This window comes from Xenopus tropicalis, chromosome 1 (assembly GCF_000004195.4).
Source record: "Xenopus tropicalis strain Nigerian chromosome 1, UCB_Xtro_10.0, whole genome shotgun sequence".
In the NCBI taxonomy this organism is placed as follows: Eukaryota; Metazoa; Chordata; class Amphibia; order Anura; family Pipidae; genus Xenopus; species Xenopus tropicalis.
Genome location: NC_030677.2, coordinates 196,525,687 through 196,542,586, shown reverse-complemented (window position 1 = coordinate 196,542,586; position 16,900 = coordinate 196,525,687). Strand labels below are relative to the sequence as shown.

Sequence of the window (16,900 nt, the reverse complement as noted above, 5' to 3'; positions counted from 1 at the left end):
GCAAAATAAAAATGCTGAATATTTTGTGGTAGAACGCGTGGTATTACCACGTCATCTCTTTCAGGAAGTGTAAAGGGACACAACCTTAATTACAACCCATAAAGCCCTATAGTACCCATGACCTTCCCTTGCTCTTATATTTAAAAAAAGAGCTAGTGTTGGCTGGCAGAGAGCAAACACTGGCCTTTTCACTCACAGCAGCAATGCAGAATCTATTTTCTAAAGCCAAAATAAAGAATTTGAGCGAATAACCCCAAAGTTGTAGCATATTCTGCCTTTTTCTGCAATAGGTCAACCAATGCATAGAGCATTTAGATGTTGGATTCACTTGTACAAAGGGACATTCATACACATCCATGTGGGACTTTCCCTATACATCAAGTACAGGATCCATGAAACACATTTCATAGTGCAAACCCATGACTGGGAGAAGTAATTATGCCATTGATTTCATGAAATACCCTCTTTCTGAAAGGAATGTTTGCATTTTTTGAATATTTCAGGAAAAAGCATACCTTCAGTCTCACTGGGGGTTTTTTGCCAAAAATACCAATCAACATTACAACAAATAAAGCTTGTTTGATGTTATATGTGCCTGTCACATAGCAGACACACTGGAATGCGGTAACAATATAAAATTTGTGAGAGTGAGCTTTAAACATTTGTTACATAGTGCTGTGTAAATTGTATCACTACAAGATCATACAAACGTACTAAGGAGAAGACTTTTTTAATGATCATGTTCTCTTTTGATTCCACCAGATGTTTGAAAACCCTCTTTCCCCATCATAAGGTTACAAACACATTGAAAAAAAACTACAGTAATAGTCATGCTATTATAGGTCACCTACGGATCCAAGAATACTCATAACATCTAAATGGATTGACCACAAACCCTACTCTAATTGCCGCTGAGGTTGGTCTTCATCCAAAGCTTAAAGCCACCTGAAGTCAGCACCCCAGTATGGGAACCTCCACTCTACACATTTAAGGAGACTGAATCTGGATGGAAGGTTATTTGCCCTCGGTTTAAAGACAAGTCTACAAGATTATCCCATTTGACATGACATTTTAGAGAATGGTAGCCCTGTAGAACACAACTGGTGCTACATTTATCTGTGTCAATCAGTGCCCAAAGAAGAAAGTCTTTGGAAGGCAGTCGAAAGTTTGAGTCTGTTCAATTTTTATAATAGGCAAGAAGAGATTCCATTTTGATTCCCATATCAACTAGACCACTAATTTCAACCCCATCCCCAACCCCAACTTAGACTGTAATATCAGCTAAGCAGGGACTTGTGCCTAAATTATTCTGGATCCAGCACTATGTCTAGTATAACTATTAGACTAGTTATTAGAAGTTACCAAGAAGTTTTAGGAACCATATAAAGGCATTACTGCTGACTGCATACCATTACAGAGGTCATGGAACTTACAAATTACTTCTAATTTCCTCTCTCATTTTGCATATAAAGGATAAATATCAAGTAGTTTTGGACAGTGAAAATGGTTTTATGGTCATCATGGATCAAAAACACATACAAAAACATCACCTAATTATCTGAAACGCTGGCTGGTATGCAAGGAACAGGCTAATGCCTGGCATTATTTTCATTTGTTAGAGCTGGTTCTTTTATTATCTTCTCATTGTTTGGATCTCATTACAGATCTTCCCAGACTCTTCCTCCAGGTAGATACTTAAGGAGGCACCATAACAACAAGGATAACCTCTAAACACCTTCCACCCTTTCTAACTGTTACTACCAATATAATAAAACAGCTGGTTTCCTACAATACATGCATTACTGGGTAGGAAGCCAATCTGGTACCTGGCTCAATTACTGACTTGCAGCCATCTTCTAGAAAGGATTATCTTCTCCTATGGCAACGTAAAGGGACAAATGTGTCTTGGGTTTTCATTGCCCTTAAATAAAGATGGTCCATAAGGTCTTAAAGAGCCAGCTATCTGCAATTAATACTCAGATAAGTATCAGGGGGGCATTTTTACTTAACAACCTTCTTCCTAAGCAATTTGGCACATAAAGTTCTTTTTGCAGCAAATTCCTGAGGAAATGTTGTGCCCAAGTATTTTTGACGCACAAATTCTTCTTTTCCGAGCTGCTTCCAAAATACAAGCTTGTGTTTATAACCTTCACTGGGTGTGTTAACTGCACTGACCATAAAATCAGTCTTTGTTCTTGGCACACAGGATACTTGGAAACAAACCTGGTGTTACATTCGGAAGGTTCTGGAAAGGGGGTGCATAATAATCTCCCATGAGAATGCACTGCTGTGGTTAATCAAACTCGACACTCTCAGAATTGCTGGTCTATTTTTTGAGGGAAACTAAAACCTATCTAGCGGGGATTCTATCATTTACAGACATAGAGGGTATATTACAACTGCATATGCAGTGTGCAAACTGGAATTTCAGATGCAAAATGCCATGATGTTTTCCACAATGCAGTTTTCCCCATAATTTCAGTGTAACTGAGGCTGCAAAGGAAGTTGCACCAGATGCAACAAAAGTAATGCAATTGTGTGTGTGTTATAAAATCAGGCGCAAGGTGCAGGCAACATTTTCAGAGATGGGATTGAATCACTTCTGATGCTGAAAATGCCATTTGAGAATGATTCTTTGGGTGCAATTCTGTGGCGTCTTTTAATGCAACCTGCTGTAGGGACCCTGGAATTACCACTACATTAAAGAGACCCATGTGTCCATTGTCCACTTGGGTGCCAATGTCGCAACTATACAAGAAGCGTGATTGTACGCAAATACAAATACTTTTAATGAATGATGTCATTATGCGCAACCAACCTGTGCCTGCTCTTGTGACTTCATTATTATTAGCCCTTTAGATTTATCCATAGTTTTATTATTTTAGTGCTATTGCTCATAAAACCAGTGGCGTACCTATTAATGGAGCTGTTTGAAGCCCATGGGTGGACCCAGTGCACTGAGAGAGAGAGACCTGTAGCCCCTACTTTACTGGAATGGGAAGACAGGGAGCAAGGTTGGGACTCTGGTGCAAATTGTGCACTAGGGTCCGTACTACTCTAGTTACACCACTGTATTGGACCGTTTGATAGAAACTAATCATGGTGAGCAACTGACCACAATTCCCTTTGATGGCAACTGAATATAACTCAATACGCCACTGCTGTCTATATTTTTGTATATTAAGAATAAGAAGTAGCTGCTGAGAATTTTGGATAGTAGACAGTAAAATATCTTCTCTCAGTCCATTCCTTTGCTGGGTTTGAACCAGGGACTTAGTATATTGCAGCTAGTCACCTTACCTCTACCCTATTAAGGCAGGTTGGAGGTATAGGCTTACCCTGTTCTAAGGTTCCTAGGGCTCTCCCTAGTGCTGGTAAGTACACTCAGCTGTTCTGCATTAATTGGCAGGTGTAGCCAATCCCTAGTGAGCTCCCAGCAGAGAGCCCTTATTTAAACCCTGACCTGGCTCCTCCCATTGCCAGTTCCTAGGTCTCTGTACCTGCTGGTCACCCTGACTTTTGTCCCTCTTTGCTGGGCACCCTGACCCTCACTCTGTTCCTTGGTCTTTGATCCTGATTCTGGACCCAATTTCTTGCCGATTACTTTGTATTTTTGCCTGTTCTTGAACCATTCCTTCTGAGCCAGTAAGTTGCTTACTTTTATTACACTGCCTGTTCTATACAAAGGTTGTTGTTCACTTTATGTTGGCTTAATAAACTTTTTTCTACGTGCAAGCATCCTTCCCTTCTCGTTGCCAGTCTGCTCCCTCCTAATCTATACTTAAACACTAGTCCAGTGGCCCCTGTGTGTCCCCCTGGTGGTCATTCCTATGTGGGGTTTGGGCCACTGTGTATGGCACATTCTACAGTAGAAATGTTGGGTTTGTGTGCAAAGCCCCAAACCAACAGCCAAGGAAAGCAGATTAAACCAATTATATAGCAAAGTATCCTAATTTAGTTTACATGTCTTTAAAACAGCTATCTAAGGACATGTAAACTAAATAAAGATACGTTGCTATATATTTGCTTTTTACTTTCATGGTCTGCTATCATGGGACTTTTTGGAATGCCTGTTTACTGCTATATGTTTGGCCATGGGCTCAGTACACCAGGCCATACCCCCCCCCCCGTATAGTAAGTCAGTTTTGGGTCAGCAACTTGGGACAGTTGTGGAAAGATTGGTTCAGCTTGGAGATTATTTACCTATGAATCAGCCCATGGTGTTCAGGTAGAGTCTCCATGATCCCCTCTAACATAGTAAAACTTATCCCAACAATAAAGTACAGTACTAAACCCACACTTTATCCGGGTCCCCCAAGCCCAAGGTTAGGAAAGAGTGCTTGATGCCAGTAGCTGTGGGTAGAGCTGATACCATTGAGCTAGAAGTAAATGTGTTATTTTTGCAAATGAGAAAGCGGGATGAACCATTTTGTACTCTTTCTAAAACCAAACCGATTTTAACGAGGAACTGGAGAACTGTCACATTCCTTTTGGTACAGTAAAAACAAATATCCAACTACTGACACGTTCATTTCAATTAAAAAGAGTTAAATCCGACAGAGCCCTTCACTTGTCTCATTAAACATCTTTATTCCCTTCACTGAGGCGTCACATGTAGGTCTGTTCTCCGGTGGCAGGGGCTCAGTGTATTTATATGCCCCGCAACCGACTTGGGAAATTAAACTGTATATCATACAACCAAAAGATTTAAACAGAAAACAAACATATATATAATGCGTGTACTTGCGCAAATTCCGTTCCAAAATTAACTATAATAAAAAAGATCAGGTGATTAACCCTTTAATGTTCAGCCACGGTGCTGGCGGTACTTTGACTGCACCCACAGCTTTCAAGTGGACAGTACCAATATAATGCAAAACTGTGCATTACAATATCCAAATAGAGCAACAGCCAATAGAAAGCGCCGACATATGCCACAGCGCTGTACAATAAATGGGTTTATACACCAAGCATACAGAATTACATACAAAGCAACCAATAACTGATACAAGTGGTAAAGAGGGCTCTCATCTTGTTATACATTTTGCATATACAGGTATGGGACCCGTTATCCAGAATGCTTGGGGTTTTCCGGATAAGGGATTTTTCCGTAATTTGGATCTCCATGACTTAAGTCTGCTATAAATCATTTAACCATTAAATAAACCCAATAGGGCTGTTCTGCCCCCAATAAGGGGTAATTATATCTTAGTTGGGATCAAGTACAGGTACTGTTTTATTATTACAGAGAAAAGGGAATCATTTAACCATGAAATAAACCCAATAGGGCTGTTCTGCCCCCAATAAGGGGTAATTATATCTTAGTTGGGATCAAGTACAGGTAATGTTTTATTATTACAGAGAAAAGGGAATCATTTAACCATGAAATAAACCCAATAGGGCTGTTCTGCCCCCAATAAGGGGTAATTATATCTTAGTTGGGATCAAGTACAGGTACTGTTTTATTATTACAGAGAAAAGGGAATCATTTAACCATGAAATAAACCCAATAGGGCTGTTCTGCCCCCAATAAGGGGTAATTATATCTTAGTTGGGATCAAGTACAGGTACTGTTTTATTATTACAGAGAAAAAGAAATCATTTTTAAAAATATGAATTATTTGATTAAAATGGAGTCTATGGGAAATAGCCTTTCCGTAATTCGGAACTTTCTGGGTAATGGGTTTTTGGATAAGGGGTCCGATACTTTTAGTAGGATGCAAACAGGGATATTCTCAGACTATTTGCAGTTTGTCTTCCTTTTTTATTTCTGGTGGTTTTGGTTTTTAAATTACTTTTTTTGCATTTTGCTCAGCAGCTATCAGGTTGCTAGGGTCCAATTTACCCTAGCAACCAGGCATTGGCTTGAATGAGAGAATGGAAGATGAATAGGAGAGGGCCTGAACAGAAAGATAAGTAATAATAATAATACAATTGTATCCTCAAAGAGCAATAGTTTTTTTTTGGTTGTTTGGGTCAATGACCCCCCCAGCAACCATATAGCAAGCTGGACAGAGGCAGAAAAGGATGGAAAATAATTCTGAAACAATAAAAAATGGAGCACAGCTGAAAAGTTGCTAAGACTGGGACATTCTATAACATACTAAAGATAAGGTGAAATAAAGCTTGCATGGCAGTGCTCATTATTGCCTCCCAGGGGGGCACCTGTGCCAGGGGCTGAATAGGAAAGTCTTTGTTATGAGTTGCTAAATATTTCGGAATGTGGTTTGACTGTGTTTAAGCAATGCCTGCTCACACACGAGCTACAATTACACCTACAATTGGGGCAGGATGTTCATTCCCCTCATTGATTGTTCCTATTTATCAGTCAAGAGAGCATATTAATGCCATTTCTCTCTATAATTTAGCATTCAGCAGCACCATTTTTAATAGATTTTTTTTGCCTTTTTAACTGCTAGTTGTGCTGCCAGATGGAAATGTGTTACATGTTCTCCACGTTCATTCTCACAAGTTTTCAGAGTTCTTACAGTCTCCGGATATGTGACTGGGACGATGGGGCGGCAGCGTTGTTGGCCGCCTACATATTCCATCTTTGAGGGCTTCTTATGGGCTTTCCCAGGATTTGCTGCTGACTGTTCTGTTCATGATACAGGTATAGGACCCATTATCCAGAATGCTCGGAACCAAGGGTATTCCGGATAAGGGGTATTTCCGTAATTTGGATCTCCATACCTTAAGTCTACTAAAAAAAAACAATAAAACATTAATTAAACCCAATAGGACTGTTCTGCCCCCAATAAGGGGTAATTATATCTTAGTTGGGATCAAGTACAGGTACTGTTTTATTATTACAGAGAAAAGGGAATCATTTAACCATTAAATAAACCCAATAGGGCTGTTCTGCCCCAATAAGGGGTAATTATATCTTAGTTGGGATCAAGTACAGGTACTGTTTTATTATTACAGAGAAAAGGGAATCATTTAACCATGAAATAAACCCAATGGTTAAATGATTCCCTTTTCTCTGTAATAATAAAACAGTACCTGTACTTGATTCCAACTAAGATATAATTACCCCTTATTGGGGGCAGAACAGCCCTATTGGGTTTATTTAATGGTTAAATGATTCCCTTTTCTCTGTAATAATAAAACAGTACCTGTACTTGATTCCAACTAAGATATAATTACCCCTTATTGGGGCAGAACAGCCCTATTGGGTTTATTTAATGGTTAAATGATTCCCTTTTCTCTGTAATAATAAAACAGTACCTGTACTTGATTCCAACTAAGATATAATTACCCCTTATTGGGGCAGAACAGCCCTATTGGGTTTATTTCATGGTTAAATGATTCCCTTTTCTCTGTAATAATAAAACAGTACCTGTACTTGATCCCAACTAAGATATAATTACCCCTTATTGGGGGCAGAACAGCCCTATTGGGTTTATTTAATGGTTAAATGATTCCCTTTTCTCTGTAATAATAAAACAGTACCTGTACTTGATCCCAACTAAGATATAATTACCCCTTATTGGAACCAAAACAATTGGATTGAATTATTGTTTAAATGAATTTTTTAGCGGAGATCCGAATTACACAAAGAACCCTTATCCGGAAAACCCCAGGTCCCGAGCATTCTGGATAACAGTGAATCTGTATATGTGAATTTAAAAAATGAACTTCCACTTTAATTTCACAGTTTTGCAAAGAAAAATCAACATATAAATGAACACAACTTGCTTTTCTAATTTGCTATTTGTTTGTGAGGGATAGGGATCTCGGAATGAGCTGACCCTAAAAAAGACTCAGCAAGTGAACTGCAACAATAGAATGTTTCGGCTTTAAAGTGGTTTCGCTACACAGCGACGCAGTGTCATGGTTGTCAGCTCATGGAAATAAGCTTATTCCAGTTCCCTCTCTGCTGATGGAAGCGCCAAGATGCTATTTGCATCTGAACCAGTTTTATGCAAAATGCTTTTAAAGGAACAGTATGTGTTCCAGGTCGTGCTGGCAGCACAATTCCTCTATAGACCACAAGGCCTGTATTAACTCTATACTACTCTTATGGCTCAACACCAAGAGTAATGGCTGCGCTTACTGCAAGAACTATTTGTATGTTTCAAATGGTTCAGACACCTAAAAAGGTGATTAGGTGCCAGGGTGGTGATGGTTTGGCAGTTGGAGCAGGGCCCTCCTGCGGCTGGCATTTAGTACTGAGGTATACAGACAGTTTGCAGCTGTGTAAGCAGTTACAGGAAGCGCTGTCACCCACCGAGAGAAGTGGCAAAAAGATTTATAAATCTTCATATAAAAAAGAAAAACAAGTAAAAAAAAAAAACAGTTTGCCCTATTTTCCATGAGCACATTGATAAATGTATGCTTTCTAACACTACAACGAGAATATTAATTCACGGGACGGTAATGGCAATGAGTTCCTAAAGCAGCCAGCCAGGCGGGGCAAAGATGGTATACATGGAACTGGAACTTCTATTCATCCTGCACATATTATACATGGAGCCAGGGCCGCTACCAGGAATCATGTCCCCCATAGTAGCCATCTCCCCCACAGGAGCCAACAATTATTTACCCATTGGTTATCTTGGGTCCTTAGGAGGAGGGCCCTGCCAATATGTACAATGGGGCTCCAATGAAATAAGACACATAAAATTATCACCATGCCCTTGATACACCCAGTCTCTCAGTATGCCAACTCAGGCATACTGCTTTAATAAAGTTATCCCTGTGTCCAAGCTCAGCCTCCTCCTTGGGCCTCGCCAAACCCTGAAGGACCAGTGGCCCTTGGTGATTTGTAGCAGCCCTTGTTCCTGACAGCTTGTGCCTGCCTTAAGCAGGAGGTAAGTACAGGGAACCACCAACTTGTGTGTCTGATAACCTTCAAACTAAAGGATGCCCAAGTAGGGTTGCCACCTTTTCAATAGTAGAAGTTCCCCCAGCCAGTAAACGTCCCTTTAGGGCCTGGTTTCTCAGGGAATAGTTACTGTTACTTTAGGCATAATAAGCTGTACAAATATGTCCAATACATGGCTTGGCAACCCTATCCAACCCATCGTGCCATGCTGGGAGCTGGCACACAAAGATATTGCGGGGATACGAGGGAGGGAAAGGAGAGTTTATTTATTTTCAGAACCCTTCTTATCTTCCATAAAATATATCAGTACCACTCTGTGCTTTACCTCCCTAAATAAAATGCAGCCTCATGGGAAAATCACCACACACACAATCCCTTGTGGATTCCACTTCACAAGCATACTGTAATACGGCAGCGCCAGGAATGGGTCAGCTCTCCGCAAACCAAAGAGCTGGCACCCTACAGAGGGGAGAGGTGCCGAGACCCCCCAGCTACATGCAGAACAGGCACAAATGGCCCCCAGCTCACTGCTGCAGCTGAACACACACATTCTGTTTATCTATGTAAATCATCAGATTCACGTACATCTCATTTATTTTCCCAGAATTTACAGAATCGGCCAATAACGGAGGCAGAGCCGGTGTTCTCTGCAGTAGTAAAAACTGAAGGAAACATGCACAGATGGGCCGAGGTCTGTTCAGAACAGTTGATACCGTTCATTGATGAGTCAAGCATTAGCCTGCTGCTAACTAGCACTCAAAGCCTTACATCAGCGCTTATCTGTCAGCCGGTGGGCCGAGACCCCCCAGGAGAGTCAAGGTGAAATTTCATAGGGGTCACCTATATTTATGTTATGGTCTGTAAATACACGCTGCTAATGTGAGAAATGTACAACCTTCTTACATCTGTAACATTATTATTTGATAAAATACAAGAAAAAGCAACTAGTTTGTTAACACTTTTATCAAAATGTGAGATTAGAGCTCACCACACTTTCTGTTAATCCCTATGGCATTTTTAGAAGCATGTTTACCAAACGGCGAACTCTAACTTTCCCCCGTTGATAAACATGCCTATAAAAATCGCCTGGGAATGAATAGAAAGTGGGTGAATTTTTTGTGGTGAGCGATAATCTCACATTTTGATAAATATGCCCCTATAAAATAAAATTTTTGATTAAGACAGATACAGCTTTTGACTGGGCAGGCAGAAACATTTTATTGGTCAACAGTTCATAGATATAATCCGCAATTTATGGGTATGCACCTGCTTTCCATATGAGGCATTCATTGGGCCCAACATTGGACTGGACTACCGGGACACCAGGAGAAATCCCAGAGGCCCTGGCACTCCGGGTCTGTGTAGTAGGTATATGTGCGGCAGGAGGGGGTTGCATAGGTGGGATGGGGTGCATTGGTAGTGAGGGGGTCGTTGATGGCATCAGGGCCCTAGAAATCAGGCCTTCCAATGGGCCCTTCGGTCTCCAGTCCTACACTGCATCAAGCCCATTTGGCCATACAAATTTTTTGAGTACATCAAACCAAACCAAAGCTACCTATTGCCCAGGCCAGACTGTCCTGACAGTTAAGCACAGCAACACATTTTGGTTGTCTTTTTAAAGTTTAAAAGACAACCCCTGGCATAAAGCTAATTTAGACATGATTATTTTTATAGGGTCTTTTGTTTGTTTTTTACCCCCACCCTGTCTATGACTAGAAAGACAAGAAGCAGCTGCTTGTAGCTCACACAGGGGCAATGTGAAAAGAGCGTCCCTACAAAGCACTAGATATAAAGGAAGATTTCCTCAGCCTCCCAGGGCACACACATAGAGGGGACAGAAAGTAGTGCGTTGGCTTTTGTCTGCTGGCATTTATATACAGTATATATATGATATATGTATATAACACAAATAAGTGGCACTCAAACAGTTCATTGCTCAAAAAAGTGTGTTCATCCATCATAAATACAAAAAAGCCTTTTTTTGGCATCAGGCAACTTTTGGGTATGGAATTGTGCCCTTTCTTAATCCATCTTATTATACAGGTTCTTTACACAGTATTTAAAGGGATCTAATGGCAAATGACATAATTCATCCTCATCCTGACAGCAGCCTTATGTAATAAAAAACCTAAACAAAAGAATATAAAAATGCCCCAAATCAGACTAAAAGTTTGCGGTGATACAGACCCTTTGCAGTACTCTGCACTTAGTTACACCATATACTATACATACAGTTGTGCCATATACAGGCCTCAGTGCCAAATAAACATGTGCGCCATGTGGGTGTCAGCGCTGTATTCATGAGGGACGGCTGGGGTTAGGCACATAGGTGGCCCCATCCAGCCCCCTAATTTCCCTTCAGTCAGTTAGGAAGCACTGGCAGGACACAATGGAAAGTACTAAGGTAATATTAAATGGTCCCTTTTACCCCTGTACTTCATATACTTTGGCTCTTTAAATCTCTGTCTGCATTTATTTATTGGGGGCAAGCACTACCTGTGGTGTCTACATCAAATTATTATGAGAAATAAATCAACTGACCCCCTTTTTAGAATTACCAGCAGTGGCATAACTAGAAGTTGCCAGTGCTCCACTTCAAAATAATTATAGCCCCCCCCCCCCTAAACTCCAGCTTTTTTCCCTAAATATAAACCAAAATAATCAGTCAGTGCCCCTCTGGGCTACCAATATTTTCTCCCCCTCAGCAGCCACAGGGTCTGCTTCCATTGAAGTTATGCCCTTAAGCAGGGGGCCCCCAGGCAGCTGTATCACAGGGCTATGCATATAAAAGAATCCTGTGCTGGCACGGTGGCGGCACCAACTCTACTCACAATGATATTTATTGGGTTTCAGCCCTTTGGCTTGGCTATGGAACAGAAACCCATTATTTCAGGCCTTTTCAATCCTTATCATGATATAAAACACAGATTGGAGGTTTCCCATTAAGCTAAAAACCTTGGGTTTCCCGAAGGGCACAACGTGCAGCTTTATGTTACTCACATAAATACGGCTTTTCATTAGGCATGAACTGGTGAAGATGTTGTTTTATGTGTAATTTCTCGCATGCTTTGGCCTGTATGGAGCACAATTTATATAATAGAGCTCTGTTTTTAGCGTGACACATATTCAAGGTTTTACTAGCGGTCTTTGGTGTTCATCTCTGTACATATATAACTGTACATACATTCTGAAGATGGAGTGGAAATCAAAATTTGGCCAGGGCTGAACTGGGCCCACGGGACACCAGGAAAAAACCCAGTGGGCTCTGGCTTTCATGGGCCATACGGATCCAGGCCCGCTTACCTGTCCGGATTGTCCTTTGTACCCTGATCGCAGCCTTAACGTTAAAGAGGAGTGAGCCAAAAGGTACTCGGGCGGTTGGAAAAATAATAGACAAGCTGGCAGCGGGGGACAAGGGCATGGACTAATGGTAGGAAACAGAGGTACGTGCCTAGTGCCCCCCAACCGCCCTAGGCATGTGCCTCATCTGCCGACCCTAGTGACCCTGCCTGCTGCATACTATCATGTAGGGATAGGGTTGCCACCTCCATGGCTAGTTAGCAATACAGGCTGCATGGCTGCACATACATCAGTTCAGTCTGCAGAGTACTTCTAAATGAATTGCTAATTAGCCATGCAGGATGTGGATTCAATTAGTGGCCGGTGTTAATGGGGTGAGGTAGTAACTGTAACTGTAAGGGAGATACACTTGCTGGGCAGGGGGGGGGCAGGCTATAAAGCAGAAAAGGTGTTTATTAAAGGGAAAGTATTCACCTCAGGCTTTCAAACAACATTCTGGACACTCTTCCCAAGCACTAGGTAGAAGAGCTTTCACTCATACTGCAAAATCACAACCACCATCCTTAAAAGTGGGGTCACCTGGCTTCTGCTCCACGGTCAACAATCGCCTGCGGCCTACCCGCATAACCCCCAAACCTTTGTGCTAGCCTTTGGGCTGGAACACTGTGCAGTGCCAACAAGAGCTGGGCCAGACGTAAGCCAAAGGGCCAGGAACCCAATGGGACTCGGGGAGAGATTTTACCAGCAGGTGACCAAAAAGAATGTGTGAATTAAGTATAGCATGTACGGACAGTACCAAGTCCAGTCCAATATGCAATCAGAACAATATGACAGAACAACAGCCACAAAACCCAGAAAGTCTGATCAGGAATCCCCTGCCACAGAAGCCTCCATTTATACACAGAGCCTGCCCCCAGTATTCAGCTGCAATAACAAAGCGACCAGGTCTGTTTCCCATTTGTAAGGGGAGATAATGATATTTACATTCGGATTCCACGCAGCTACGCTGAGCCCATAATATTCACAGGGAAAAAGACACATTCTGATCCATATCCCTCCTCCAACTCTCTCCATTTGCCCTTTCACTTGGTGACATTTGCTTCACTCTGGATCGACTGAGCGAAATACATTGTACCAAACCTCTGTAATGGCATTCACTTACCTGCACTTTACAGTGACAATCTCATATAAATTCATATATAAATCCGGAACTTTCATTTCATGTATTTTCCCAAGCAATATACTGAGATAATAATACAGCTTATTGTGCTCATTGGGTACAGTTAGGAGCTGCCATATTGCTATTTATAGACAGTACAGTATACAGGAATAGCTTGCCTTTGATATAAAGTTTCAACCTCTTACTCTATGCCTCCATCTTGCCCTACTGTATCTACTACACCCTACCCTACTATATGTAGGGCCCTGGGACACCTCTATTTGAGTCCCTAAATAAAGCTCTGTAGCTTACTGTGTATATGGGTTCTCCTAAAAATAATTGCATTGCTAAATAAGTTTTGCTATATGGCTACACTCTAGGCATCAATAGCAACAGCGCCCCTAGTGGCCACAAGCAGGTCATGCATAACTATTAGAAAAGCAGTATGGCATCTGCTCTCATACAGTATGTACAAAGGCAAATACGCAGAGAATGGGCATTCAATGTGCACAATAAATGCATAGCCTTTTGCAAGAAAGAAGCAGAGTACATTTTCCCTTTAATTAGGAGTTTATCCAATAAACTGGGCAATTAAAAGGCAAATATAGCCTAAGGGGGTGTGGATCCAATGTCTATTTAGTAATAGAATCAGAACATACTATATAAGCTGAATGCGCTGCCTAAAAGGTTTTAAAAATGAATATTATCCCCCCTCCCAGTAAATGCCTCTGTGTGCAGAGTGAGACTAAGGGATTTCCTTTCCCTATTCAAACAAAGGGGAAATGACTTGCAGCAGCCCAGACAGGGCAGATCTGTGCAGGGTGCCCCCCGTTCTGCATGGTATGGGCTGCGGCCGGACTCCACAGCTTATATAACTGCTTCCTCTCTGGCCCCTTATTTTTAGATCGGAGCTATAGAGGAATGCAGGGGGGGACTGGATTAGTACAGGAGAGAAGGGAAAGGGAGCTTTGTGGGAAATCATGGGAGAAGGGATTATTTTGGAAGCAATGTTAAACCTTCCAGTGAGTCATGGTAACCAAACAACTGCAGCACAGCGACGGAGAAAGAGACAGAGGCACTGGCAGAGACAAAGAGAAAGAGGGGAATAGGAAGAGAGAGGGATAGGAAGAGAGGGGGATAGGAAGAGAGAGGGATAGGAAGAGAGAGGGATAAGAAGAGAGAGGGATAAGAAGAGAAGAGAGATGGATAGGAAGAGAGAGGGATAGGAAGAGAGAGGGATAGGAAGAGAGAGGGATAGGAAGAGAGAGGGATAAGAAGAGAGAGGGATAAGAAGAGAAGAGAGAGGGATAGGAAGAGAGAGGGATAGGAAGAGAGAGGGATAGGAAGAGAGAGGGATAAGAAGAGAGAGGGATAAGAAGAGAAGAGAGAGGGATAGGAAGAGAGAGGGATAGGAAGAGAGAGGGATAGGAAGAGAGAGGGATAAGAAGAGAGAGGGATAAGAAGAGAAGAGAGAGGGATAGGAAGAGAGAGGGATAGGAAGAGAGAGGGATAGGAAGAGAGAGGGATAAGAAGAGAGAGGGATAAGAAGAGAAGAGAGAGGGATAGGAAGAGAGAGGGATAGGAAGAGAGAGGGATAGGAAGAGAGAGGGATAGGAAGAGAGAGGGATAAGAAGAGAAGAGAGAGGGATAAGAAGAGAAGAGAGAGGGATAGGAAGAGAGAGGGATAGGAAGAGAGAGGGATAGGAAGAGAGAGAGAGAGAGGCATAGGAAGAGAGAGAGAGAGAGGGATAGGAAGAGAGAGAGAGAGAGGCATAGGAAGAGAGAGAGAGAGGGATAGGAAGAGAGAGAGAGAGGGATAGGAAGAGAGAGGGATAGGAAGAGAGAGAGAGGGATAGGAAGAGAGAGGGATAGGAAGAGAGAGGTGCCTGGGTGAGGAGAATAGTGGTTGAATGAAGGGGAATGAATGGCTGGCTCCCTTGCTCATCTACAGTTGCACCTTCTGTTTCTTACTCACACTTTGCCTTAGGGACGTCTGACCCCTGGCCCTTTAGCCACGGTTGGACTACAACGCTCAGCCACAGCTGTCTGTAAGTGCCCCTATGACACCCACTTGTGACTCTGGGTCAAATATTGCTGTACAGGAACCCAGGAGCCAATGGGGCCCATAGAGTTACAGCCACTTTGCTGACTTGCCAGGAGGTAGCAGTTATAATGTCCCTCATAATGTCTCAGTTATAATGTCCCTACCTCTGGGGCAGGCAACCTGTGACTGTCCACAAGTGTCAGATCCCAATCACTGACTCCCAAAAGCTTTTAACCCCTTCACCTTTTTATATGAGTCCCCCCCCCAAGCACAAACACATTATATGCGGCCCCTTTAATTCATTGGAATGAGTGTAACCCCCTTGGGAGTAGTGCAACCCACACCTTAGCCACTGTCTCTCCCTGTCTGCCTCTCTCTGTATCCCTAGCTCTCTAATTCTTTTTAAATCCCCCTTGCACTCATTTCTCATTGCCCCAGACCCTTTCCATGCCAGCTCCTTGCCCCTGTGTGTAAGAGATTTGCCCCTGTGTGTGTGAGAGATTTGCCCCTGTGTGTGTGAGAGATTTGCCCCTGTGTGTGTGAGAGATCTGCCCCTGTGTGTGTGAGAGATTTGCCCCTGTGTGTGTGAGAGATTTGCCCCTGTGTGTGAGAGATCTGCCCCTGTGTGTGAGAGATCTGCCCCTGTGTGTGAGAGATTTGCCCCTGTGTGTGTGAGAGATTTGCCCCTGTGTGTGTGAGAGATTTGCCCCTGTGTGTGTGAGAGATTTGCCCCTGTGTGTGAGAGATTTGCCCCTGTGTGTGAGAGATTTGCCCCTGTGTGTGTGAGAGATTTGCCCCTGTGTGTGTGAGAGATTTGCCCCTGTGTGTGAGAGATTTGCCCCTGTGTGTGAGAGATTTGCCCCTGTGTGTGAGAGATTTGCCCCTGTGTGTGTGAGACATTTGCCCCTGTGTGTGAGAGATTTGCCCCTGTGTGTGAGAGATTTGCCCCTGTGTGTGTGAGACATTTGCCCCTGTGTGTGAGAGATTTGCCCCCGGTAGCGCAGTACTCAGGCAGCTGTGCCCCAGTGAGGGAAGAAGAGGCTCATTACTCACAGTGCTGCTAATCGCCCCTGGCTGCTGGGATGTGCGGCTGTCAGTCGCTGTCGCTGCTGCTGCTCCTTCCTCCCCTGCTGCCGCTGTTCCTCCTCCTCCTCCGGCCGCCTTAGCTCAGCCCCTGCCCGCCGCCCCGCCGATACTGTGTGTGCCGCTAATCAGATGCTGCTGGCAGCTCAGTGCGCCCAGGAATGTGCTGGATGTGCCTGATGCCTCGGCTACTCCCCCACCCCGACTCGCTTTAACCATTCCTTTGCCCCCACCAAGGCAGCAGCGACTGGCAATTGGTCGCACTGCCCTGCCTCAGAGCCGCACCGTCGGCATCACAGGAAGCACATTCCTCCGTCCGTCCATTTCTACCTGGAAACGAAAGGGTGCTGGCTGCTCTGTAAGGGGAGGGAAACATAAGCATTTTACTTGCCCCTTGTGGCACCTATGGGAGGGGGGGGGGGTATTGCTGAAATGCTGCTGTACAACTGGCAGGGCTGTCCTGAAGAATGAAAGGGGGCATTAA

General features: G+C 43.1%; 1 protein-coding gene across 3 annotated transcripts in view; it reads right to left on the bottom strand.

The window, feature by feature from the left end:
* The window catches only part of dab2 (Dab, mitogen-responsive phosphoprotein, homolog 2), a 70,363-nt gene extending 53,810 nt beyond the window's left edge, over positions 1 to 16,553 (bottom strand). For all 3 annotated transcript variants that reach the window (XM_002938892.5, XM_012967814.3, XM_004910443.4), the window contains exon 1: positions 16,387 to 16,553. The gene's annotated coding sequence lies outside the window, so the exon portion shown is untranslated. The remainder of the gene's footprint in view (positions 1 to 16,386) is intronic.
* Between the last annotated feature and the right edge of the window lie 347 nt (positions 16,554 to 16,900).